At 48.3% G+C, this 27,855-nt stretch overlaps 1 pseudogene; it reads right to left on the reverse strand.

Annotated features, from left to right (window-relative positions):
• LOC136528818 (uncharacterized exonuclease domain-containing protein At3g15140-like) lies at positions 1–27,841 on the reverse strand (annotated as a pseudogene).
• Between the last annotated feature and the right edge of the window lie 14 nt (positions 27,842–27,855).

Here is a 27,855-nt window from a genome sequence, read left to right on the forward strand (position 1 = left end):
ACTTGCGTCCACAAGATCCCGAGCCATACGTACAAGCGAAGGAGCAGTCACCTTCCGTCCATCTATACTTTGTCGAACTCGAAAGCGCCATGGAGGCGGGGCCAATCGAGCTAAACCACCACATGAACCGCTATGCCGAGGAAGCCTTCTCCAAGTTTAGTCAAGAGTACCTCCTTGACATAGCCTTCAAGATCTGGAAAGATCTGCACATTGGACCCGTGGCATGGATCCACCACCACTACCCGACTACGTCCTGCCTGATTTCCCAACCAAGCTCAGGAACACAGCGGCAAGTCATGCCTTGCGGCTTCGCTAGGCCGCCAAGACCCCCCTCACAAGGGCTGCCCCCTCTCGGCTGTGGAAAAAGAACCGCAAGCACAAGAGCTGAAACATCCGCCACAAAGAAGAAACAAGGCAATAAGGATGAGTTCGACAAGATCATGAATGGTCCATGCAAAAATCATGGTTTTCGAGTGGCCCACCTTGCCAAAGATTGCATCGCCTAGAGAAGAATGTTCATCGAGAAGGTAGCAAGAAACGACCTCCCGACCAAGGACAAGCGACACAGAGAGGACGACCGAGATCGTGACATCATGACACCAGGCACGTCATGATCATCTTCAGCAGACCTGAAGCTTACCAAGATCGACGGAGTCAGGAGCTAACGCACAGGAACGATGCCGCGGTGCCTGCTGCGCCCCTCGGCTGCCATAGTCCGAAAGGCTAATCACCTTCGACAAAAACGACCACCTCGATCACATCGTCGAGGCAGGTCGATTCCCTCTGGTAGTCAACGTGATGGTCAAGACCGTGCAGATGACCAAGATCTTCATGGAGGAAGGAAGCAACATCACCCTCCTCTACTAGGACGATGACCAAGATCTTCATGGAGGAAGGAAGCAACATCACCCTCCTCTACTAGGACGCTTTCAAGGAGCTGAAGATCCCATCCACGGAATTGTCCCAGACCGAGAGGTGATGCCTCTGGGCACTGTCACACTCAGAGTCACGTTCGAATACAGCACACTACCGCAAGGAGACACTCTTAATTTGAGTTGGGATAGAAGAGGTGATATGATATCTGGTAGATATGCTCTAAAGGATGTGAGCCTTAATTTGAGTTGGGATCTGCAAGAACAAGGTATCCCCCCTCGCTTAATTTTGTCCACAAATTTGAAGTATTTATGTGATTTGGTTGGAACTCTAAGATGAGCTTGAGGACAAAGTAATTTGATCTTGTTTGGTTAGGGCACTGAAATTTCTTGATTTGTATGTTGATTCAGCGTTCTCAGTTTGGTCTCTCTTTGCTCCAAAATCTTGAAATGCCTTTTGGCCAACTATAGTATCAGCACCATTATGAATTGGGGGTATTTCACACTTATCACCTAATTCGGTCCTTGAACAGAAATTTCACATCGCCAGTAGCTGACTGCCTCTTAGCAGTGATTTGAATCACAGCACCATCAGCAAGCATGCGCTGAACCACTCTTGCGATATTTTTTGAATCGTCTATCCCGAGATGGTGGTTTCCAATAATTGGCAGTTGAAGTTCCCTCATCATTGTCATCATTCCAGTTGCCTGGAAAAACGAAAGTCAGCAATAATCTATAAGGTTCACGATTCAGTTTAAAGATGAACTGCGCATGAGTTATCAAGTTCTGGTGAACATAGGTAAAAGCACTACATGGTATTTAATTACCCTTCTGCTATAGAAGTTGAGGTAGATATCCTTTAAGTTAATCCACTCCATAAAATAGCTAGGTAATTTTATTTTTGAAACCTTGCACTGCTCAGGGACCTTTGTCTTCAAATCCCAGTTTCCACTGTCATATTTCGAGCATGAGAGGTTTAGTCTCTAAAGTCTGGAACATTGAAACAATTAGCCAACTCAAACATATATATTGTTGAATGATTTGATGGGTAGAATTTCAAGAGATGGTTAACAAAAGTTCATGAGTAATTTGCTTTAATGTAGCTACAGATGTATTAAGTTACCAAGTAACAAATGCTCCATGGTTGAGTGATCCACCTTGCTCCTTTTTCCACAGGTTGTGATTTCTAAGCCAGTCCTCAAACTCTTGCAGCACTTCCTTGAAAGGGATAGCAGTGTCATGCCAAACACTGTTATGTAACAACGAAGCTGTTAGTGTGCATTGATAAAAAAAATAACCAGAGTTAAGGAATACATTCCACTTCCAGATTATTTTGGTGCAAGCGTTCATGTAAAAAGTTCGTGGAGTTGTGGAGGGCATGGCACTGACCATCCAGAGCCACAAGGGGGTCAACAATTTGGGCCTTCTCTTTAAGAATTTCCTAAGACATTACATGTTATTATGGATGTTGATCTGATCTGGATGGCCCTAACCCAAGCAGCCCGACATCAGCCAGCCGATAGGCGGCAGCCGGAACATAAGGGCAGGGATAGGAGAAGGGACTGGGATAATAGATCTGTTCTTCTTGCTTTATTAGATGGATACATCTCTCTCTTTATATAGAGAGGCTTACTCCCGTAAGCAAGAGACCTTATCTCTAATTAACTCCAATACTAATGGGCCACACTGCTGAGTGCTGAACCCGGTCCAATAGGCCTTGCCGACTACCCATGACATTACTCCGCCCTTCCTTTTTGAGCAGCTCGTCTTCGAGCTGCAGCATAACTAATACATAATAACATACGATGACTCGACTTGACTGGACATAAACCTATCACATATAAAAAACAAGCCTTTTACATCTCAGCTCATTTCCTTATTTGTGACTAAAAAAAGTGACCGAATCTTTATGTGATCCTCAAGGAAGCGACCTGCAGATCAATCCAGCAGGAAATGCATGACGTGTGTTCATCCAGGATCCCATGGATGGACATGTGCATGCATGGCACGTTCCTGCACTGCATTGTCACACATGTTGCCCTTTGAGCACATGAACACAAGTTGCGCTTGCAGATCAAACCGCCTAAGGCAGCATCTCCTCACGGACGAACTGGGAACCGTATGCACAGACGCGCTGCACACCGCAGATTGCGTTGTCCGCTGCAGCATTTCAGAACGGACTGACGGGAAGCACCCCAGACGAAAACAAGCTACATGGCTGCAGGCAGATGCATGACAGGTGCCTCCTGGATCCCATTGAAATGCCACGGGCATGGACTTCATATGAGTTATAGCCTGCCAGGCAGCAAGAGGCCAACACGGTTTGTCCACTCCATCCATTCCGGCCAGCAACAGGCCCAACCCCTTGCAGTTGTCGATGTGGCATCTCAACACCCAACATGAGCACGGATCCAACACGCCCAGCTCCGTAAGAAACACCGCAACCGCCGTCGATGATGATGCTGTCCATTGAGATGCGTCAGTTACCGGCAGAACTGATGCGTCGTGGCATGGACTTGGCGCAACTGCAGCCAGCGAAAACGAGCCACCAGCAGCCTGCATCGAAGAAAGGCAGCGGCAATGCAATTCACGGTTGCCCTGCTTGGACCATGGCGGACCGATGCCCTCTCGCCGTGAGGTCTCGTGGCGGCTCACGGTGTTTGAAGAAATCAGAGCTGCTCTCCAAGAGGACAGCACACTGGACACGGTCAGGAACAAAGCTCAGGAAGGTCTGGACAGCTGGAGTATGACTGATGGCCTAATGCTCAAGGACGGAAAGGTGTTTGTGCCTGAGATGTCTTCCTGGGCACAAGCAGTAATTGCTGCTGCACATGAGGTTGGTCATGAAGGTATCCAGATAACGCTACATAGAGTTCGGGCTGATTTTTGTATTCCACGAGACAGTGCTTGCTGTACATGCCAACAGAACAAGACAGAACAGCTGCGTCCAGCGGGGTTGCTACAGAGCCTGGAGGTTCCAACTTCAGTTTGGGCAGACATTGCAATGGACTTTGTTGAGAGATTGCCAAGGGTGAACGGCAAATCTGTGATCCTTACAGTGGTTGATCGGTTCTCCAAATCAGCGCACTTCATCGCGTTGGGTCATCCATACACTGATACATCAGTTGCAAGAGTTTTATTCACGGACATCGTATGACTTCATGGCATCCCAAGCTCTATAGTAAGTGCTAAGTGATCAGGATCTGTTTTCACAAGCAATTTCTGGCAGGAGCTGTTCAGGTTGTCAGGGGTGCAACTCAACATGTCTTCTACGTTCCACCCGGAAACGGATGGTCAATCGGAGGCTACCAATAAGATCATAGCCATGCATCTTCGCTGCCTGACGGGTGATCGTCCTCGAAACTAGTTGCAATGGCTTCCATGGGCTGAGTTTTGTTACAACTCTTCATTTCAAGCGTCACTGGGCACCACTCCATTCAGAGTTGTCTATGGGCGTGACCCACCATCACTGAGAGCTTATGAGCCGGGAGAACCACGTTTACCGGCCGTCGCTCAGCATCTTAAGGAGCGAGATGAGTTTCTAGTGGAGATTAAAGAGCGTCTAGAGCAAACCCAGCACTATCACATGATAGATAAGCCTAGTGTCAAAGCACTTGTATCTTACTTTTCTGCAATTTACTTTACTTGGCTTCCAAGCCTTGTAATAGGAATATGCTCAACATCCACTTTAGTGGTTAGAATATACCGGAGCAGGTAGAGAGACCCTTTGCCAATAAAAGCAGGGGCAATACTATTGTAAGAACAGAAGCCATTGCATTTCCAATTCCAACAAGCGGCCAAGGGCCAAGCTGCCCTCTGCTAGTTCCCAAGTTTGAATCTGAGATCTATTTTAGGCCAACAATTGGTATCAGAGCCTTAAGGTTCTTGAGTGAGCAGCCATGTCCACCGCCAGGGTTCTTGAGTGAGCAGCCATGTCCACCGCCGGCCAGATCGAGAGACAGCGCGCCACCACTATTGCTGCCGGTGCGGTGATCAACCCTGGCGGTCCAGCAGCAGGAGGAGCCGACGGTCGCGCCGCGCGCCTTGCTGCCGCAGAGGCAATGGCTGCAGCGGCGGTCGAGACAACCAGGCAGGCGGCGGCTGCGACACAAGCCGCGGCGACCGCGGCCGTAGCGCCACACATCAAGATGGAGCGGGAGCCGGTCGGCGGATTGCGAAGCCCAGCAGGGCGTCGTCCTCAGTCACCGTCGCCAGAACAGCGCCGTGGACGCCGCAGCAACTCGCCGGTGGCGCAACCGGTGGTGCAGACCGTCTACCGCGACTCGGGAGCGGGGATGCCATGGCCGATGCTCACAAAGTCGAACTACCACGAGTGGAGCCTTCGGATGAAGGTAAAGCTGCAGGCTCGGCATCTCTGGGAGGCGGTCCACGTCGACGGTGTCAGCTACGACGACGATCGTCGAGCGCTAGAGGCGTTATGCGCCGCCGTCCCCACCGAGCTTGGCGCCTCCCTCGCCAACAAGGCTACGGCGAAGCTGGCGTAGGAGTCGATCGCTGCGGCACATCGGCGGTGATCGTGTTCGCTGGGCGACTCTACAGCGGCTCCGGCAGGAGTGGGAAGGCCTCGCCTTTCATCCCGGTGAGCAAGCTGAGGACTTTGCCCTCCGCCTGACCAATCTGATGGAGCAGATGGCGCGCAACAGTGACACCGACCTCACAGAGGAGCGCGCGGTGGAGAAATTCCTCCGCTGCATGGCGAAGTACTCCCAGATCGTGATGGCGATAGAGACGCTCCTCGATTTCGAGCAGCTCTTCGTCGAGGACGTGACCGGGAAGCTCTAGGCGGTGCAGGATCGCGAGGAGGGGCCTCACGCCGAGCCGGACGCCGCCAGAGGCAAGCTGCTATACACCATGGAGTAGTGGCGTGCCTTCGATAAGGAGGAAGGATCCGGCTCGTCTGGCTCCTCCAAGCAACGACGTCGGCGTCCTCATGGTGGCAAGGAGGAAAAAGGACCCCGGGCGTAGGCTGCTGCTGATGGCGGCGCCGCCGGCGAGCGCAAGGCAACCCGGGATGACACCTGCCTCAATTGCGGCAAGTCTTGCCATTGGGCCAAGGACTGCCGCCTTCCTCCACGTCGCGGTGGCCAGACTCACGTCGTGCAAGCAGAGGAGGAGGATGTTGCTTTGTTCTTGGTGCACGGGTGTGTCAAGCTGCAGCAAGAAACAGGGGAGGAGGGAAAAGGCCCAAACTTTCCCCATCCCGTGTTGGCTAGCTCCGCCCTGCTCCACCTCGACGAGCCGCGCGCCCACGCCTTCCTCGGCAATGGTACTGGCGACGACAAGATCGACGGCTGGTACCTTGACACTGGTGCTACCACCACATGACCGGTTAGCGCAAGTTCTTCTCCGACTTGGACTCCGACGTGAAGGGCTCCGTCAAGTTCGGCGATGCCTCCGCCGTCGAGATCAAGGGGGTTGGCTCGGTCATCTTCAAGGCCAAGACGGGGGAGCACCGCATTTTGACCGGCGTGTACTAACACCCTCGGTGTTACCCTATACAATCTTTTGCTAAAACACTGCATAGCATCATATTTATGCGTAAATGCATGTGATATAGGATGTGAATAAATGTACGTAACGTAAAACGACCAACGGAAATGCTTAACGACAGGTCATTCGTGACCTATACAATGTTCAAGTACGGATGTTCGCGAATTTTTATTGAACGAAAATGCTATAGAACGTATCTACGGAATTTTAGTAAAGTTAGCAGTAAACACCGTGTAGGTGACGATGAAATACCTACGGTCGAGAAATGAATTCACTAACTAGCGTACCTAGTAGCGTGGAAATCGAATGTGACGCGAATACGATCGAGACTTAGTCAAAATTCTAAGACTGAAAAATGGTTTGACAAAGCTGAGTTTGGCAATTTTTGTAGGGGATTTGGGTTAAGCAGTGGTATGATGTTTTAGCTTGGTTTAGTAGCCCCATGTGTCCTCTTGATCATCGTGCAGTGGGTTTAGGTCGAGAGACAACCTTGTAGTAGGATTAGAGACTTTAAAATTCGCGCTTAGCATGTTCTCGGTGGATTCGCAGGCAGTGCGCGGTCACCACGCGCAACCCCGGCGTCGCCGTGCCGGCCTTGCCCGCGTTGGCCGGCCGAGGCCGCCCTAGCTGGGCTGCGGCCTAGTTGGGCTAGCCGCTGTGCCTGCCTCTGGCTGCTGCCCCCTCCTCGACCGCCGCCGCGCTGCTGTCTACTTCTCCCTCTTACGACGCGGCCCCACCCAGTCGCTGCCGTAGTCTCGGCGAGGTGCTGCCCGCCCGAGGCCGAGTCACCTCCCCATGTGCGCCTGGCCGCCATCGGCTGCATCCCACCGAGGCGGCACGGCGCCCCTCAGCCGGGTCTCTGCAGCTTGTGTCGCGTCATCGCTGCCGCTGCTGCGCGCGCCCGCTACACCGTCACGTGGCCTGGCCGTCGTCGTCTTGCTAGTCAAAGCGCTGCGGTCGCACGAGTCGTGCCGGCCTCGTACGTGCACGTGGAGACGTCATCCGTCGTACCGTCGTCCTCTTCTACTTAGTGGCAGCGCCACGTCGTGCTCCTCAATCACAGTCGCCTTGAATGGCGTCGCGTCAGCCGGCCGAGCCACGCCAAGGCCAGCCCGCAGAGCCTGGGCCAATCCATGTAATTGCGCACGCCAGAAGCTTGAATTGGACCCTAGCTACGCGCCAAGCCTGCCCGCTGTTGCAGCTGTACGGTGTCGGGCTTCAATTTGAAGTTCCCCGCCGTCAACCCCCCCCCCCCCCCCCCTAAGACCGAACGGCGATGTCCACCTAATTGGCCTCGCACCGTCCACCTCCGTCCAATTAACCATGAACCCAACTAGCTCTGGTGGTTAGCTCGTGATTGGAGTCGACCCAATGAGCTTTCATCCTCCAGTGAGGTACTGTGGAGCATTTCCCTCACGGTGCTCCGCCATGGCCGTCGGGGTGGGTGCTCGGCCAGGGCGTCGCTCCTTGCTCCTTTGTCTCAATTGAGCGGTGCTTTCGCGTCTCCTTGACTTGGTTGCCCCTCCTGTGAAATAGTATCACCAAGGGTGCAGCGAGTCGCCGAGAACGCCGTCACCGCGCTTGCCGTGAACCAGAGCAACCCCGCGCACGTGGCCAATCACCTTGCCGAGCCTCACAATTTCGTCCAGGCCATCTTACACGTCTCTGGTGAGGCCCTCCCACTCCTAGGGTAGATGGGTGAATCGGTTAAGGCCTAGGCTCGCCGGTGCGCGTGGCCGCCACCGGCAAACGCGGTGTAGATGTTGTGTCCGTGGTATATCTATGACCTCTAGAATGTTATCAGTACTCTAGGCATGGAGGCTAGGTAGTGATGACAGCGCCGGGCTTGACGTTTTCGCCGGCGTCAGTGTCACTGCAGCCCAACCCCGCCGTGGTGCATGGCCACGCCTCTGTGCGGCACCAATCGCGGTGTCTTATACCTCTATCGATTGCGCTTGTGATGAAGAGTGTCACGGTGGTGATGGTTGCTGCCGAGGAGGTCCGTGCTCGTCGGCGTTTGGCCGGAGATGCCGCGGCCTCTAATTAGATCCGGCCAGGGACTTTGAAATGGGAATTCGAAGTAAGTCGGGGGGTTAAGTGAGAGCGTCAGAGAGAGTAAAATAGTAGAAAGGACTGCGGGTCCATTTAGTTAAAAGCCGAGGGCTCTTTTGCATAAGCGTCGGCGCACGCGCGGGTCTCCCTTCCGTGGGCCACTGTTGCGCGTGGGCCGAGCCGCGTGGGCCGCGCCGGTGGGTTGCGCGAACATGGGCCGCACCGCGAGTTAGTGGGCTGCGGGTTGAATTCAGTTTTCTTTTTCTAGGGAATTAGTAGATGCTTTTCTAAATTGAATTATGAGCTGATCTTTGGAAAATTATAATAAATGTTGTAGGTATCCTAAAATAGTGAAACAAAATTTGTTAGATTCACAAAAATATTATCTATCTGTTGGTGTAGTTAGTTTACAGTTAGCTGTGATAATGATAAATTCATTAATTTATTTAGGAAAGATTAGTATTATTTAGCTTAATAATTATAGGAATTTTTGTGGCAAATTGGTGATAGCTTTAGCCATGAAATTTTTACAGTAGGTTCATTAGATTATTATGTGCTCACTGTAATTTTTGTAGCCCTAACGTAGGTTGATAAATAGAGTAGCTAGTACTACTTGATTTATCATATATAGAGTAAATTGATATTAAGAATAGGGATGCCTTTAGTTACTAAGTTAATACATGAAGTGTTTCATACTTGTTTAGTGGAAATGATAGGCAACTTAGCATCTTAGTCGGTAAAGCTAGCTTAGTAACTTGATAGATGTATTTTATTTTAAGAGTTGTTGTTGCCGTATTACTAAGTGTTGCATAATCATTTCATGCATGTAGATAACGAGCTGGTAGAGTTCGTGCCTACGAGCGAACAGGAGTTCGAGAAGATCATTGAAGAGTACGAGGATTCTCGTTCAGGAGGGAGCCCCGGAAGCATCAGTTGCTGACTTTGTTGACACCCCACCTATCCAAGGTAAGCCCCGGTGCATAACCCTTATTTTGAATAATCACTGAATATATATATATGATGTGCATTTACGTTACAGGCATTTTATGGAAACTACATGCATAGATATATCTACCTATGAGTCCTACTAGTATAGGTCAAGTAGCTGCTATGCTCAGGAATTTTAGTAGCGTGAATAACCTGCCGTTACTCACAATAGGTGATTACTAAGATCACTCATGACAAAATGGTGGCAAGGAAAATGGAGACCGGACAGGGATATGGTTTGGGTATTGGTGAGTGTAAGAGGTTGTGTCCTGCGGTCAACGGGGACATAGCTTGGTTACACTTTTTTCCTATCTGTGTCGGTTAAGGACCGGACGTTGCAATGGACTCTAGGCAAGTCACAGATTTATTATTCTGAGCACATACTTGGATATGGACGCAGGGAAGACTTATTACTCTCTTGTCATGAATTCCTGGCTCTTTCCTGGACCGACTGATTAGAGGCGGGGATGGTGGAGGTCTAAGCATCGCACTGAGTACGGGACTCAGGAGCGGGGGCTTGGAGTCCAAGTTTGGACTGGGAACCTGAACCCCTTGATAGGAGAGTGGTGGGTTGGTCCTGTTTGTGCCTAGGGTACAAGCGGGACGTATGTTTCGGGGTACCCAGCTGGGCACATTGATTCGCGAATCGCCAGTCGTGTTCGATACGACTTGTCTACACTCTAGCACAGTAGTAAGAACTGAAAGAGAAAAGGTGGTAAAATGAAACTGTTTGCTCAACACTTGCTTGAAAGCAAATCAGGTGCTTACATAGAATGGCTAGGTAATGAATTAATCATGACTGCTAATAAGAACATAAATAAGGATTCACTATTAGTATTGCTTTCTATAAAAAGGAAACCAGCAAACCATAAAGCTTATCATAACCCCTTGGAGTTGAAAAATTATTCCCACTAGTCGGATAAGTCTTGTGAGTACATTGTGTACTCATGGTTTATTTACCCCTTGTTGCAGGTACTGCTTGAGGAGTAGCCGTTGTATGAAAGATTCTTCTAGTGGGCACAGACGGAATCCTTGCTTATTATCGATAGATGTTTATTTTCATTCCACTGCTTAATATTCGCACTCTGAATTTGGTAATGTAATAATACAATTTTTAAGAACTCTAGATGTATGAAATAGACTAAATTTGTAACTCGTTCTCATTATTGGATCCTTGAGGAAAACTGTGGATCATTCGGGTTCTCCCTCGGGGTGGGCTCGACGGAACACGCCCGATGTAGCTCGCTCTCGGGGCGCTTAGTGTCAGTGGAAGACAAGCGCCTCCGTAAGTGCGTTATTTCAGACGGTTCTGCCACAGTGTACTACATCCCGGCCTTGAGCAACTCCATCATCAGCGTCGGGCAGCTGGATGCGAACGGATCGCGGGTGGAGATCGAGGACGGCGTGCTGCGCATCTCAGATAGAAGCCTGCCGTCTTCTCGCCAAGGTGAACTGGGAAAGCAACCGCCTTTATGTGCTTCATGTGCAGGTGGCGCATCCCCTTTGCCTTGCTGCGCGCTAGGGACGATGAGGTGTGGCGCTGGCACGAGCGCTTCGGGCACCTTCACTTCAAAGCACTGAAGCAGCTCGGCAAGGAGATGGTCCGTGGGATGCCCCGCGTCAAGCCTCCTACCGCGCCACCGAGAAGCTCAAGCTGGTGCACGGTGACCTCTACGGTCCTGTGACACTGTCCACGCCTAGAGGATGCCGCTAATTCCTGCTGCTCGTCGACGACGCCACCCGCTATATGTGGGTCGTGCTGCTCGACACCAAGGCGGTAGCTTGCGGACACCATCAAGCGTTGCTGCGAAGGAGTTCGGCCGCAAGCTCCGGGTGCTTCGCACGGACAACAACAGTGAGTTCACGGCTGGCTGACGTTCGCTGGCATACTGCGCTGACGAGGGGGTTCAACGCCACTACTCCGCGCCATATTCACCGCAGCAGAACGGCGTGGTCAAGCGCCGCAATCAGACGGTGGTGGCAGCAGCGCGCGTCCTCAAGCAGCGCGGCACGCCGACGATCTGCTAGGGCAAGGCTGTGATGACCGTTGTGCACCTCAACCACTCGCCGACCAAGGCGCTCGACGGCAAGAGATTGTATGAGGCCTGGCACGGGCACAAGTCAGCGGTCAGCTACCTGCGTGTCTTCGGCTGCCTCACCTTCGTCAAGGAGTTGAACCACGTCAACAAGCTCGACGATCACAGCTCGCCTGGAGTCTTCATCGGCTACGCAAAGGGGGCTAAGGCCTACCGCGTGCTCGACCCCATGACATAGCGCGTACGCGTGGCGCGCGACGTCGTGTTTGATGAAGGACACGGCTAGACGTGGGACAAGGCAGTGGACGACGGGTCACAAGGTGCATTCTCATCGATGTCTGGGTCATCATCACCAGCGCTGACCACTCCATCTGCTCCGCCACGCTCGCCATCACCAAATACATGGGAGCTCGGAAACTCATCGGCAGCGGTCGAAAGCTCATCGACGACAACGCGGACCACACCAGCACCGCAGCCGACCGCTCCAACATCGCAGTCGACCACTCCAACATCGCAACCGACCACTCCGGCACCTCAACCGACCAGTTCAGCACCCCAGCCGACCACTTCGGCATCTTCTACTTTGCCCGGTGCGACACCAGCACACGCAGGGCAGCCGGAGATCAAGTACGCGCCACCGCCGCTGGAGGACGATGAAGACCACCGGGACGCCTACTACGACGATGAGCCCCTCCAATACCACAAAGTGGCGAACATCCTCGGCGACCAGTCTTTCACCAGACCAGGCAGAGCGGCTCTTCGCCAGCTTCATCTGACGCACGCCGGTGAGCCAACCACTTATGCCGAGGCACAAGGTGATCCGGCATGGCGGGCGGCGATGGAGCAGGAGCTCAAGTCCGTCGGGCAAAACCGCACCTAGGAGTTGGTGCCATTGCCCGACGGCCACCGCCCCATCACCCTGAAATTGGTGTTCAAGCTCAAGAAGGATGACCAGGGCGCGGTGATCAGGCACAAGGCAGCGGCTGCTGGCGCGCGGCTTCGTCCAGCAAGAGGGGATGGACTCAAGTGGTGCGCATGGAGTCAGTCTGTGTCCTCGCGCTGGCGGCTCAAGAGGGGTGGCAAGTCCACCACATGGACGTCAAGTCCGCCTTTCTCAACAGCGATCTCAAGGAGGAGGTGTACGTCGCCGGAGAAGAAGGCAAGGTGTACCGCTTTTGCAAGGCCCAATACGACATGCGGCAAGCACTGTGTGCTTGGAACGCGAAGCTCGAAGCCACGCTCAAGAAGATGGGCTTCAAGCAGAGCGCGCATGAGGCTGCGGTGTACCGGCAGGGCAGCGGACCCAATGTCCTACTGGTTGGCGTCCATGTCGACGACCTCATCATCACCGGCGCTGAAGAGCAGAAGGTGGAGCCGTTCAAGGCGCAGATGAAGAAGGCGTTCGACATGAGTGACCTCGGCCTCCTCTTCTTCTACCTCGGCATCGAAGTGCGCCAGGACACTAGTAGGATTGCCCTCCGCCAAACCCACTACGCCAAACGCATCCTCGAACTCGGGTGGCATGACGAGCTACAATCTGGCCTACACCCCAATGGAGGAGAAGCTCAAGCTAAGTCAGGGACAGCACGGCAGAGGAGGTTGATCCAACTCACTACCGGCGGCTGATCGGGAGCTTACGCTACCTGGTCCATACCCGGCCGGACCTTGCGTTCGCCGTCAGGGTATGTGAGCCGGTTCACGGAGTCGTCGACGATGGAGCGTCTGCAGGCTGTCAAGCGCATCCTACGCTACCTGGTGGGTACCCTCGACTACGGTCTTCACTACGGCAGGGCCCCCGACACAGCGCGCTTCGTCGGCTACTGCGACAGCGACTTCGCGGGCGACGTGGACACCAGCAAGAGCACAACCGGAACCATGTTCTTCCTCGGTGATTGCTTGGTCAGCTGGCAGTCCCTCAAATAGAAGGTGGTGGCCCCTCTCAAGCTATGAAGCGGAGTACATCACCACCACCATTGCAGCAACTCACGCGCTATGGCTGTCAAGGATGCTGGCAGAGCTCCTTGGCTGGAAGGTGGATGTGGTTAAGCTGAAGATGGACAGCAAGTCTGCCTTGGCTCTTGCCAAGAACCTTATCTTCTATGAAAGAAGCAAGCACATCCACATCAAGTATCACTTCATCAGGGATTGCTTGGAGGATGGGAACATCAAGGCCAGCGACATTGCCACTACTGATCAGCTGGCTGAAATTCTCACCAAGTCGCTGGGAAAGTCCAAATTCCAGGAGATGAGGGAGAGCATTGGGCTACAGCAGATCACCACAAGTGCTCGGCACAAGGCTTAGGGGGAGAATTGATCAGTGTTTTCCTAAACGTTAAACGGTAAACAGTCGGTCACCTACCGTTTAGCCATTATTCGGGCAAAACGTCCCATTAAACGGGCTAAACGGCCAATTAAACGGAGTAAACGGGTGATTAAACGGAAACGGCGGACCACCGTGTAGCGTTTACACGGTGTTTAAACGGGCTAAACGACCGTTTAGACGAACAGTGGAATTGATAGATAAGCCTAGTGTCAAAGCACTTGTTTCTTACTTTTCTGCAATTTACTTTCCTTGGCTTCCAAGCCTTATAATAGAAAAATGCTCAGTATCCACTTTGGTGGTTAGAATATACTGGAGCATGTAGAGAGGCCCTTTGCCTATAAAAGCAGAGGCAGTACTACTGTAAGAACTGAAGCCATTGCATTTCCAATTCCAACAAGCGGCCAAGGGCCAAGCTGCCCTCTAGTAGTTCCCAAATCTAAATCTGAGATCTATTTTGGACCAACATCACAAATCTCAGTATGAAAAGAGGCACCGTGAAGTGGACTTTCAGGTAGGGGACTTAGTTTGGTTGCGCCGTTTACACCGTCCTTTGGCTTCCATGGACAACAAAGGGCACAACAAGCTTGGGCCTCGCTTCTACGGTCCTTTCATGGTCCTCAAAAAGATTGGGGAGGTCGCCTATCGCATTGAACTACCGGCTGGAGCAAAGCTACACAATGTCTTCCATGTCGGGTTGTCGAAGCCATTCAAGGGAACACCACCGGCCACACAACCGCAGCTGCCAGCAATCAGCCATGGCCGTGTGTGCACTAAGCCAGAGTCAGTGCTCAAAGGTCGTTTGGCAAGAGGAGTTCAACAGGTCCTAGTGCAGTGGAAAGGACAGGGAGCTTCAAGCACGTCATGGATGCCGCTGTCTGATTTCCAGCAGCTCTACCCCAAGTTCCAGCTCGAGGACGAGCTGTCTGCACAGGCAGGGAGAGATGTCATGTGCGGGCGCAAGTACCGTCAGCCTGTTCGGTTGGCTGGTTCGTATCGTTGCTGGTTCGTGAAGAAGTACTGCTGGCTGGTTTGTGTGAGAAAAATACTGTTCCGGCTGGAAATTTACGATCGTTTACGACAAGCCACAGCCAAACGAACAGGCTGCGTAGGTGCGGCAACAAAGACTGAGGGGCAACCGTCGCGGCACAACATGGCTAGAAGCCGCGCACACGATGCCCACACTCGGTGCCTAGGTGCCCGCAGATTTCTAATGGATAGGCTAAATACAAGAAACATCATCAAAAGGAAAAAGCACAAGCTGGAAGGGAACAACTACAATTGTGTCCTTTGTAATTGTAATTTGGAAGAAACTGCCTTCCACCTCTTCTTTGGATGCCCTTTCAGCCAAGCTTGTTGGCATCCAATGGGATTTGACTTCTTCCAGATGATAATTCAGGCTAAACAGCATCTCCGAAGTCCCTTCATGGAGATCTTCATCATAGGAGCTTGGCAAATTTGGAAGCAAAGGAACAACTTTATCTTTGATCGAGGCCGCTCTTCCTTCAACTTCTGGAAGCAAAGTTTTTTTAGATGAAGCTAAAATACAAGCTGTTAGATTTTGCGATCTAAATGTTCGGTCTTTTTGTCTTTTTAGCCTCCCTGGGATGATGTTGGTGGGTCTTCCCCCGGGCTGCTATTGTTTTTTAGCTCTCTGGCCTCATTTTCTTGCCTGTTTAGTTTTCCCTTCTTGTGCTCTTTGCACAACTGTACAGTTGTTTTGTTTTGCTTTTAATAAAATGCTAACAGTGGGGGCCTCCCCTGCTGTATTTATTTTCAAAAAACAACAACTGAGCTGACCCAATTCGTCTTCGCCAGTGGTGAGCTCCACTGTGACCCTAAACTCCTCCATGCGAAGTCAAGACCCAAGTAAGGCTAATCTTCTTCCTCTTTTTCACCTCCGGTCAACCAAGTTCAATCCTGATCTCTATCACCTTCGCCCTACTCCGATCTTGCAGGTCATCCATGGCTTCGCTGACACCAAATATTTGTGGGGGCAGCTCCAATCCGGCAGCTCCAATCTGTGGGCAAGACTCTTCATCATCAATGTGATGGTTGCTGGCCTGCCCCCCTTCTCTTCCTGTACCAGTAATGGCAGCAGCACCTGGCAGTAGGGAGAGAGCAGCGATGTCTCCTTCCTCTCTATACGCGGCGACCACAGCAGGTCCTAGCCTAAAATCAGTGAGGATGGGCCCAGATCTATGAGGAGTGCAGGCTCACATCCCCCCTTGCGGCTGCAACCTCTCCAGGAGGCTAGAGTGCGGCGGTTGCCACATGGCCTCGGGGATTGGCGAGACTCTGGGAAGGACCTGATCCAAGATGCAATCTTTGTCCTTGGATTTGTGATTTTCCACATTCAATTCGATTTGTAGCATTGTTGTATTCATTTCAATTCAATGTGGAGCATTTGATCTTTGTTTAAGTTATTTGTATGACACGGGAAAGGAGGTTGCGGCGAAGTGTTCGACATGGGCATGGAACCAGCAACAAACATGGGATTAGGGAGCGTACGTGCATTCGTGACTCAGAGAGTGGGCCTGGAGAAAAAAAAATGGGGGAGATATTTTGATTCTTTAATATTATTATAGATAGAAAAGAAAACCTGCAATTAAAATAGATCTTAGTTTACAAAATACCAAACTGAAGTTCAAAACTCACAATTCGGTAGAAACAAAATTACTCAAGCCCAACAATCAATGGCTAAACTGACAATACTCCATCCATCCAGCAAAGATCATCATATTTGGTTTCACCCAGATACCATGGCGAAGTGAAAAGCCATCATTCTCCATTTAATGGACTAGTTGTGTGGGCTAGAGAGAAAAGAGAGGTATGTAAATGGAGAATGATGGCTTGCATACCAAACCTTGCATACCTCTGTTATGACCGGCGTGACCTACCAGCACCTGGTTCGCACCAGTGGCTAGGGGCCGTGCCAGCAGTAGGGGGCAGGCGGCCCAGGAGATGAGATATTTCCCTTTTAGATATTTCCTTTTATTTCCTAGAAATCAGGATGTAGATTGATTTGTTAGGAGTGGATATATGCCTCTAAACTGGTTTGAGTAAATTAAGCAAGGCAATTATCTTTGCCTGGCCTCAAGGGCCTTACCTACACGCCCCTCTCTCTCTCTCTCGCCCTAGCCGTGCCGCCGCCCTGCGCTAGCACCACCATGGCTCCCGTCTGCCACCGGGGGTATCAACCCCGGCCTCCCATCTCCTACCCCTACGCACTACGCAAGCCACGGTAGGGTCACCGATCCTATCAACCTCTCTTTTCTCTCCTAGCCATTTACTACAGCATAGTAAATGATTGGTCATGCTGTAGGAGAGAAAAGAGATGTATGCACATAGTTGAGGCTAATTGGATCATGTGACTGCCATTCACTACAGCCGAAAGCCAATGTCTGCTCATGATTCCAAATGTTATGAAGAGATCAATCTTGAATTTTATTTTTTCAAAACCAAATACTAAGATCATTCTAGGATGGAGTAATTCTTAAGTGAACCAAGTTAACTAATTTAAACAAAATTCCTTGACCAATAACAGAATAAGTCGATGTACCACTTGTTGAAATTGTTCTGAATCATATAAATCACACTGAACAGAGCAACATAATAGTGACAGATGCTAAACATACCGGTCAACCCCAAATTTTCCATATTTCCCTTCTATGTATTCTGTTGTTCTTTGCTCACTCATTGCAGTTGGACGCACAAACCTATTATCAACATACAAGAGAGGAGAGAGGCCAATTCAGAAAAATAATAGAAGTACAGCAATAATATCAGAATCCACTTAAGTGTACAATACGGTGTGGACTGACTAATATATATATGAGGATGTGCATTAATCGTTAAGTTTGGACCTTACATTCTTGAACAAACTGAGATCATACTACCAAATCATTTATACAAAAACAATAGAGAGAATAATGTTACAAGCTTTCGAACCTCGCATATGGTCTGCATAGTGATAATCACTTATATAAAAGTTATATACAGCACGAGTAACAGTGGCAATCTCTTATCAGTAATTACAAATGAGGTAATACCTGTGAAATGAATCAATAAATTATGTGCTTTGAGCATCAATCATCACGACTGGGAACTCAAGAATTTCAACCCTACCCTCCAAATCAAGAATCAAAAAATACTCCAGTTTCTGAGGCTTCAATTTATCTGTGGCTGGTGCATTCACTGGAAGGTCCATCTTCAAATTGTGACCGAACTTCTCCAGATGCATAGCATCATTCATCTGAAGAACTAAAATATTTAGTTATAATAGTGCTTTGCTAGTTAAGACAAGTATTAAAATCTTTAACTGCAGAAGACCATAAAAACAAAGGTGACCGAAGTGCCCAAAAGCATTAATGTAACATTTAACAACCAAAACAACAATGCTTCAATCAATAAGACGAGGATAAAAATATTTAACTGCAAAAGGACCGAAAATAGAAAGTTACCAAAGTGTCTAAAATCATTTTATCGTAACAGTTAACAGGTAAGAGTTAGTGTCTTTGTAAACCAACAAAAATAATATAAGAAAAAATGTAACAAAGCCAAAATTATCTCAATATACTTGTTCTATTTGTGCTAAAAAAGAACGAGTCCAAATGATAGTCATGTTATACAAGGTAAGAACAGTTGTAAAGTGTAGCCTTGGACAGTAATCGTGATTAATCGGGCATCTAAGAAAATAATATATACTATTTAAGGGGCACATAGATCACATTATCAAGAATGCAAAAGTAATTGAGAAATTAAACATTCTCCCCACCACGGGCCATGCCTGAATTTCGTTACTTAAAAGCAACGAAATTACAAGTGCCACTAAGTTCAAAACTAATTTAAAATATGTTTCATTGTTCTATGAAGCTCAAAGTTAACAATATCAACCATCTAAATTTTCAGGGAAACATACCTATGAGTTTCTAAGAGATCAACTCATATCTCTCTTCCTATGTGATATTTCATATTTCTGTTTGTCACATCCAAACATAAAATGAAGCATGGCTTCTACAAATTTAGTGGTTTCCAGAACTATTCTTGCCTAGCTTTATCTCTGCTTTACTTAGCAAAATGACATGAAGGAGGTGCATGAGTTACCTAACCTCAGAATTTACTCCACAGATTCGACCAGTGATGTTTTACTCACTGGTTCCTCAAACAGCTAACATCAATTATAGGAGACCATGCACCAACAGTACTTGTCAAATACATTACGAGTGCTACATCTTCATAATGAATGGTGTAACATATTAATAAAGACTGATTGTTTCTATCTATTGTTTTACATTGAGAAACATATTAATTAATATTTGCAAAAGTAAAACAACATTTTGGTCCCTCCACTTTAAGCATCTTTTTGTTTAGAAAGTTCCATTAATGGTTTCACAACAATGAGAAGCTGAGTAATTTGTTTAAGACGGCTAAGTTCACTAAATCTATGTAGTATATAAGGTTGAGAGATATCTATCACCTCACATTGTGGAGGTGGGTCCTGGCACACATATATGCTCCAAATCAGATAGTAATATTTGGATGCCTGAACTGATATTTGGATGCCTGAACCAACTTGTAGAATTCCTACACAATAAGATTATTGTTTTTAATCATTGTTATCAAGTCGTCTGATTAATCACAATTAGTCGTCCTAGTCAATATCCTGGACTCAACTAAGGGCTACGACTCGATTAGGCTAATTAGTTTTCTGGTCATCCGATTAGATGTTGACTAATCACGATTAGTCGGACGACTGGTGCTGGACCACCAGAACAGAATGGAATTGCTGGGCAGGTTAGGACATGGGCTGCATGTTTCTCAGCCCAATTAGCATATATTTGGTATATTAGTCCTGACATTTATAGGATGACTAGGACTGACCTCGCCCTGGTTGACGACTAATCGCGACTAGTCTCCTAGTCAGTCCCATGGCAACTAGGATCGACCAGACGACTTGATAAAACTGTTTTTGATACCCATCCAATCCAAACATCTAGATTCTAGCAAAGCAAATATATTTTTTTAGCTTCGCCTCTTTGTTTGTATGTAGACATGCTCACCATCTTCCTTCCAATGCATTTTGCAAGCATCAAGGGCGTTTTAAGAAATGACTCAAAGTAAATGGTTGAAGATGCTGAGACCGTTTTTGCAGTAAGAATTAAGAACCATGGAAAAAGGCTAGGATAGGTAAAAGTTTGGAAGGATAAATGGGCATGCTACCACCTACCAACAGCCAACCATTGGTAAAGCACTTAGACAGCAAAAGACATTCAAAGCACCAAGGGCAGAGTAGCACTGTTTGAAAGTTCACCAACGTTGTGGCAGTTGTTTATGTTTCCTCACGTGCCTCTTTCATGGCTGATGCATGATATGATTGGATGGCTGCTAACAATTTGTAAGGTCTAGAACAATATGCATTATACTTGTGAGTCGAGTTTTAAAACAGGATTCAACTTAGTCACATACTTACATTAGCAGTAAGGTTTTATGATTACCTATGCATAACGAACCATGCATATGCATTATGGTTATATGATAATAAAGTAGCCACATAGCTTCCCATCATGTCAAACCATCAAGAGGAACTACGAGATTAACATGTCCTCTTTACAATAGAGGCAAAAAAGGAATCAAAATGTAAAGTGGAAGGTCCAAAATCTTCATTTACTCCACTCTTGACTATAAACTATTTGTCTTGTCAGTGGAATGAGTAAAATGGGCAAAATTTTAAAACGTTCCAAATAACTCCCAATATACATGTCCAAACATCAAACACACATAGCCATGCACTAAAGCCACAGTCAATACCATTTTGTAGGCCAGGTGATTTATTTCTTTGGCTTAATTTCTTTCCCTCAAATGTTGAGAATTATAATTCTAGAGCAGGATCTATAACAAAACGTATGCTTCAAAAATATAAAACTAGATATTTCTGTCACTACAACAAGCCTTTTAGTTCCATAAAAGAAATATAAAAAATACTGGTAGGAAATAATTTTCATGGCATAATCATAAATGCAGCTATGGTTTGAAAATAACAAGAGATTGATAAGCCTATAAATATGTTGATTTTTTTTAAAGAAGTCTTCAGTCCTGCTGAAACTCAAAACCCATTAGACAAGAAACTTTTGGTTTCCTATGTGGTTAAGGGCAACTCTAGCAATAGCCCCTACTTTTGATTTGGAGGCTTCCTCTACTTTTGGGTGACCAGTTTTCTAGTCTCAACTCTAGCAACAAATCAGGGTACCTACTTTTCTGGGACGCAACTGTCAGTGACATAGCTCTTATTCTTTTTTTATGTTTTTCTCCCATCTCTTATTCCCCTGCTCCTGTCCCTGCTGCACCCCTACTTTTCTAGGACGCACTCACACAGCTCTTACTCTTTTATTTTTTTTCTCCCATCTCTTATTCCCCTGCTCCTTGAGGGTTAAGCCTAGTGCTGCTCTCTATGTATCTAGTTATCTACTTTTAGCTATTTACTATTCACTGTAATGCTGTTTACAGCTGATGCCTTAGCATCCAGGTAGCATCTACTTTATGCACTAGAATATGCTGTAGTGGTTGAACTTTTTCTTGTAAACCAAGTATGCTTTTGCTATATAATGCAATAAGCGGCCTATAGCCAAGCTGCCCTCTGGCAGAACAAAATTCCCCACTCTTTGATTGTCTTACCTGGGCAACAATTGGTATCAAAGCTCATCAGCAGAACAAAATTCCTCGAGCTCAGCGGCATGGCTGGCTGCAATCCAGCCCAAACTCCAATGGAGGAACGGCTGAGGCTCAGTCGGCACAGCATGGTGGAGGAGGCCAATCCCACACACTACCGGCAGCTCATCAGCAGTTTGCGCTACCTGGTGCACACTCGGTCGGACTTGGCGTTCACCGTCGGATTCGTGAGCCGGTTCATGGAGCGGCCCATGGTGGAGCATCAGCAGGTTGTTAAGCGCATCCTTCGGTATGTGGCGGGCACCCTCGACTAGGGTCTTCACTACACCAGGGCGCCCGACACAGCGTGCTTCGTCGGCTACTGCGACAATGACCTCGCCGGCGACATCGACACAAGCAAGAGCACGAGCGGAACCATGTTTTTCCTCGGCAACTGCTTGGTCAGCTGGCAATCCCTCAAGTAGAAGGTGGTGTCTCTATCAAGCTGTGAAGCCGAGTACATCGCCACCACCACTACAGCAACTCAAGCTCTGTGGCTGTCACGGCTGTTGGGAGAGCTTCTCGGCAGGCATGTCGAGGTGGTTGAGTTGAAGGTGGACAACAAGTCTGCTCTAGCTCTGGCCAAGAATCCAGTCTTCCATGAGAGAAGCAAACAAATCAGGATCAAGTATCACTTCATCCGGAGCTGCCTAGAAGATGGATGAATCAAGGCCATCCACATTCCAACCACTAATCAGCTACTGATATCCTCACCACGTCGCTGGGCAAGGCCAAGTTCCAAGAGATGAGGGAGAGGATTGGGCTAAGGCAGATCACCTCCAAGGCTGAGCACAAGGCTTAGGGGGGGAAATGAGGGTTAAGCCTAGTGCTGCTCTCTATGTATCTAGTCATCTACTTTTAGCTATTTACTATTCACTTAATGCTGTTTACAGCTGCTGCCTTAGCATCCAGGTAGCATCTACTTTATGCACTAGAATATGTTGTAGTGGTTGAACTCTTTCATGTAAACCAAGTATGCTTTTGCTATATAATGAAATAAGCGGCCTATGGCCAAGCTGCCCTCTGGCAGAACAAAATTCCCCACTCTTTGATTGTCTTACCTGGCCAACACTCCTATCCCTGCTACATGCTGCCTGGAGCCCCATGGCGTGGTGTCATGCCAATGTCCCCGCTCAGGTTCTCGTTCAGCAGGCTCAGTGGGGGGAGGACCTCAAGGCAAGGGCCCTAGGCAACGGGGAGGGGCTCTGTGTCAGTGGATGCAGTCGAGGTCAGTGGAGGCAGCCGAGGAGGAACCGCGGGCAGTGGAGGCAGTCGGGGGAGAATGTGTGGTCGATCAGGGGAGGAAGCACGGGCAGCGGTGGCTAACACAAACGGTGGTAGCCTGCATGGACATTGGAGGCAGCCGGAGGGAGGGGCATGCACAGCAATGGGAGGTGCTCGGGCAAGAGGGTGCGTGAGGACTGAAGAACCAATGCAAGAGGGCGGCCGGGGGCCAATGGGGCGAATCTAGCCGGCGGGGACTGACTGAGGCGGCAGCGGCAGCGGCGAACAGGAGAGGGAGATGAAAGGCCACAAACTGAAAAGTAGGGGTCTCCTCCAGAGCCAGGAATGAGGGATGATTTTGAGGGCCTGCTACTTTTGGGGGGGCTGAGGTCATGCTGCAGACCTGCAGTAGGTTTCTGCCCTCTCGGTGCTAAAAGTAGGATGGGAGCCTACATAGGGACCCTGCTGGAGTTGCTTGTATATCCAAGATCATGGTCACAAGTCATCTTCTTGTCTATATAAAAAACGCTAAGCCCTGTAGTGTTTTCTTTTATACGGTTAAGCAGTAAGGTACCTCACTGTTCCTCACCATGGTGAATTCTACCTTTTTCCAAGTCAGCATGCAAAATTCTCGATGGTTCCATCTCTGTAATTTTTGGATGGCTCATATCGTTGGGGCGTAACCCTCTTAGCGACGCGCCATATCGGAACCCGGGTATAGTGTTAAATGGGCAAGGGCCGGGTCGTCACCCCCGTGACGCGCCGTGTCGTGATCTGGGCATGGTGTCAAGTGACCAAGGATCAGGTCGTCGCTTCCTTAGTGGCGCGCTACATCGGCGCCCGGGTGTAGTGAAAAATGAGCAAGGGTCTTCGCATCTGAGTCGACGGGTGCGAAGGGCAAGGAAGCTAGTCGAACCAAGTAGGATCCGTTTAGGTAGTTGGAATATAGGGTCACTTACAGGTAAGTTAAGAGAATTAGTTGATACCGCGACTAGGAGGCGTGTAAATATATTATGCGTTCAAGAGACTAAATGGAAGGGTCAGAAGGCGAAGGAGGTGGACAATACAGGTTTCAAGCTTTGGTATACAGGGACAGTCGCGAATAGAAATGGAGTAGGAGTTTTGATTGATAAGAGCCTCAAGAATGGTGTGGTGGGAGTGAGAAGGCAAGGAGATAGGATTATCTTAGTCAAGCTTGTCGTTGGTGATATGGTCTTGAACGTAATTAGTGCGTATGCCCCCCAAGTAGGCCTCGACGAGAGTGCTAAGAGACAGTTCTGGGAAGACTTAGATGGCCTGGTTAGAGCTATACCTAGTAGTGAGAAGCTTTTTATAGGAGGAGATCTTAATGAGCATGTAGATACTACAAACGCAGGTTTCGAGGCAGTTCATGGAGGTTTTGGGTATGGTAGTAGGAATCAGGAGGGGGGAGGAAGTTCTGGACTTCGCGGTAGCTTTTGACCTGATGATAGCCAACACTTTCTTTAGAAAGAGTGAATCCCATCTAGTGACCTTCAGTAGCGGACAACACTGTAGCCAGATTGACTTTGTCCTCGCAAGAAGAAAGGACAAACGAGCATGCTTGGATTGCAAGGTGATACCAGGAGAGTGTGTTGTTTCTCAACATAAGCTTTTGGTGGCAGATTTTCGTTTTCAGGTGCGTGCCCGTAGGGATAAACAAGCTAAGATTGAAAGAACAAAGTGGTGGAAACTGAAAGGGGAGACGTTAGAGGTATTTAGGGAAAGGGCTATCAAAGAGGGCTCTTGGAAGGAAGAAGACGACATAAACAATATGTGGGACAAGATGACAACCAACATTCGGAAGGTAGCCTCAGAGGTGTGTGGAATAACCAAAGGAAGGGGACACGAGGTTAAAGATACTTGGTGGTGGAACGAGGAAGTCCAAAGGACTATTAAGGAGAAGAAAGAATGCTATAGACGCTTGTACCATGACAGGAGTGTGGACAACATAGAGAAGTACAAGGTGGCAAAGAAGACTGCAAAGCGAGCTGTAAGTGTGGCAAATGGTAGAGCGTACGAGGATCTTTACCAACATTTGAGTACGAAGGAAGGAGAGAAAGACATTTATAGGATGGCTAGGGTTCGTGAGAGAGACACGGGACTTCAACCAAGTTAAGTGCATTAAGGATGAAAGGGAGCATCTCTTGGTGAAGGAGGATGAGATCCGACATCGATGGCAAGAGTATTTTGACAAATTGTTCAATGGTGAGAATATGAACACAACCTTTCAGTTGGATGACTCTTTTGATGACACCAATAGGCGCTTTGTGCGGAGAATCCAAGAATCTGAGGTCAGAAAGGCGTTGAAAAGGATGAAAGGAGGTAAGGCGATGGGACCGGATGGTATCCCAATCGAGGTGTGGAGATGCCTCGGTGACATAGATATAGTATGGCTAACCAAGCTGTTCAACCATATTTTTCGATCGAACAAGATGCCTGACGAGTGGAGAAGTATATTGGTACCGATCTACAAGAATAAAGGGGATATTCAAAGTTGTACGAATTACCGGGGAATTAAGTTGATGAGCCATACTATGAAGCAATGGGAGAGAGTTATCGAGCATCACTTGAGAGCAATAACGCGGGTCTCTATGAACCAATTTGGTTTCATGCCCGGAAGGTCAACCATGGAAGCCATTTTCTTAGTAAGACAAGTTATGGAGCGGTATAGGGAGAAGAAGAAGGACCTACACATGGTTTTTATTGACTTGGAGAAGGCTTATGATAAAATACCAAGGAATGTTATGTGGTGGGCTTTGGACAAACATAAAGTCCCAACGAAGTACGTCGGGCTCATTAAGGACATGTACAACAATGTTGTGACTAGAGTTCGAACAAGTGAAGGAGACACGGATGACTTCCCGATTAGGATAGGACTACATCAAGGATCAGCTTTGAGCCCTTATTTGTTTGCTTTAGTGATGGATGAGGTCACAAGGGACATAAAGGGGACATCCTTTGGTGTATGCTTTTCGCGGACGATGTAGTGCTAGTTGATAAAAGCCGGACAGGAGTGAACCAGAAACTGGAGTTATGGCGGGAGACTTTGGAGTCCAAAGGTTTTAGACTCAGTAGAACTAAAACTAAGTATATGAGATGTGACTTCGGCACTACTACTCGGGAAGAGGAAGATGTTAGTTTGAAAGGTCAAGTAGTGCCTAGGTAGGATACCTTTCGATATTTAGGATCAATGCTACAGAGGGACGGGGATATTGATGAAGATGTTAGCCATAGAATCAAAGCATGATGGATGAAGTGGCGGCAAGCGTCTGGTGTCCTATGTGACAAAAGGGTACCACAGAAGCTAAAAGGCAAGTTTTATAGGACGACGATTAGACCTGCTATGTTGTATGGTGCAGAATGTTGGCCTACGAAAAGACGACATGTTCAACAGCTAAGTGTCGCGAAAATGCGTATGTTGCGTTGGATTTGCGGTCATACAAGAAGGGATCGAGTTCGGAACGATGATATACGTGAGAGATTAGGGGTAGCGCCAATTGAAGAAAAGCTTGTCCAACACCGGTTGAGATGGTTTGGACATGTGCAACGGAGACCTCCAGATGCACCGGTGCGTAGCGGAATCCTAAGTCAGAATAGTAACGTGAAGAGAGGCAGAAGAAGACCGAAGTTGACTTGGATAGAGGCAATAAAAGGAGACTTGAAAGGATGGAATATACCCAAAGACTTAGCCTTAGATAGGAGTGCTTGGAAGACAGCTATTCACATGCCTGAACCTTGATTGCTTTGATGGGTTTCAACTCTAGCGGACCCCAACTTGTTTGGGACTTAAAGGCTTTGTTGTTGTTGTTGTCGTCGTCGTCGTCGTCATATCTTTGTCCTCATCTGCCTGCTGTTAAGACTTGAGCCCCATACATGATTATACATTCTTATTGTCACCAAGATCATTCAATATTGCCCAAAGTTTAATCTAAATGTTAATCGATAAGTTGGGCTCGCAGAACAAAGAGTAACAAATCTATCTGACTCGTTAGCAATTCATATAAAGTGTCACAGAAGCTTTTACTTTTACTTTTACTTTTACTTTTGTGGACATTTAAACAGCAAGCAAATTATTCTCTCTGTGAATTCATACGGTATAAGATTCCTACAGTGTATACAAGAATTCACTCATCTGAATGTTGGATTGTGATTTACTACCATTCTTAAATAAAAAAGGCACTTGACATTGTCAGCACTCCATATAACTCTATTAGTGACTATTATATCATACAAAAACACATTATAATAGCAACTCAAATTGACAAGGAATACTTCCCTGGCTAGCATCCTATGCGCCTCTGATTGAAATTAGAGCAACACCTAATTCCAGCATTCGTACATGCTGCTCAACACATTACGATTACCAACTTAAACAAAATTGGGGTGTAACTCCATCAATGCTGGTACAGTTACACTTCATTTGTTTTTAACAGAATTTCCTCACTATTCTGTTATTTAGTGCTATTGTTAATTAAAAATACTTGGACCTAAACCCAAATGCTTCTTTGGAAGAAGGATCCCCCGACTAATATTAACTCTCCTCCCAGCATCAACGTCTATCCATCTTAGCTCTATTTGCTAACATTAGGCATCTAAATGTCAACAGTAGAATATATCTGCACTAAACTAATATAATTCAAGATATATGATAGGAACCACTCCGTTTTCAACACGGCCAAAAGCGACCACCATTGCAAAGAGGGATGCAATCTCACCATTGTGCACTTGCCCTGGGTGTAGTACAAGCACGTGGGCTTCCAAGGACGCCTGGAGCTCGGCCTGGGCGCCTCCATGACCTGCCCCTCCCTCGCAGCGTGGGCATATTGTGAAGCCAGGGAGAGACGCCTGGAGCTCGGCCTGGGCGCCTCCATGACCTGCCCCTCCCTCGCAGCGTGGGCAGATTGTAAAGCCAGGGAGAAGGCGGCAATGGGAGAGCTTCTTCGGTGGGAACTGCGGAGGGGAAAGTCCGAGGAGAAAGGGCGGAAGAAGGATTGGAGCAGGGGGGAGCGATGACCGGCTAAGGAAGACGGTGAAACCCTAGCCAGCGCCATCCCAAATTCCCAACCACCTTCAGTTGCGGTTGCAGAGCCGAACGGGCGAACTGTGCTATAGGTGCCGTCTGAAT

The sequence above is a fragment of the Miscanthus floridulus genome, chromosome 19 (genome assembly GCF_019320115.1).
Source record: "Miscanthus floridulus cultivar M001 chromosome 19, ASM1932011v1, whole genome shotgun sequence".
Taxonomy (NCBI): Eukaryota; Viridiplantae; Streptophyta; class Magnoliopsida; order Poales; family Poaceae; genus Miscanthus; species Miscanthus floridulus.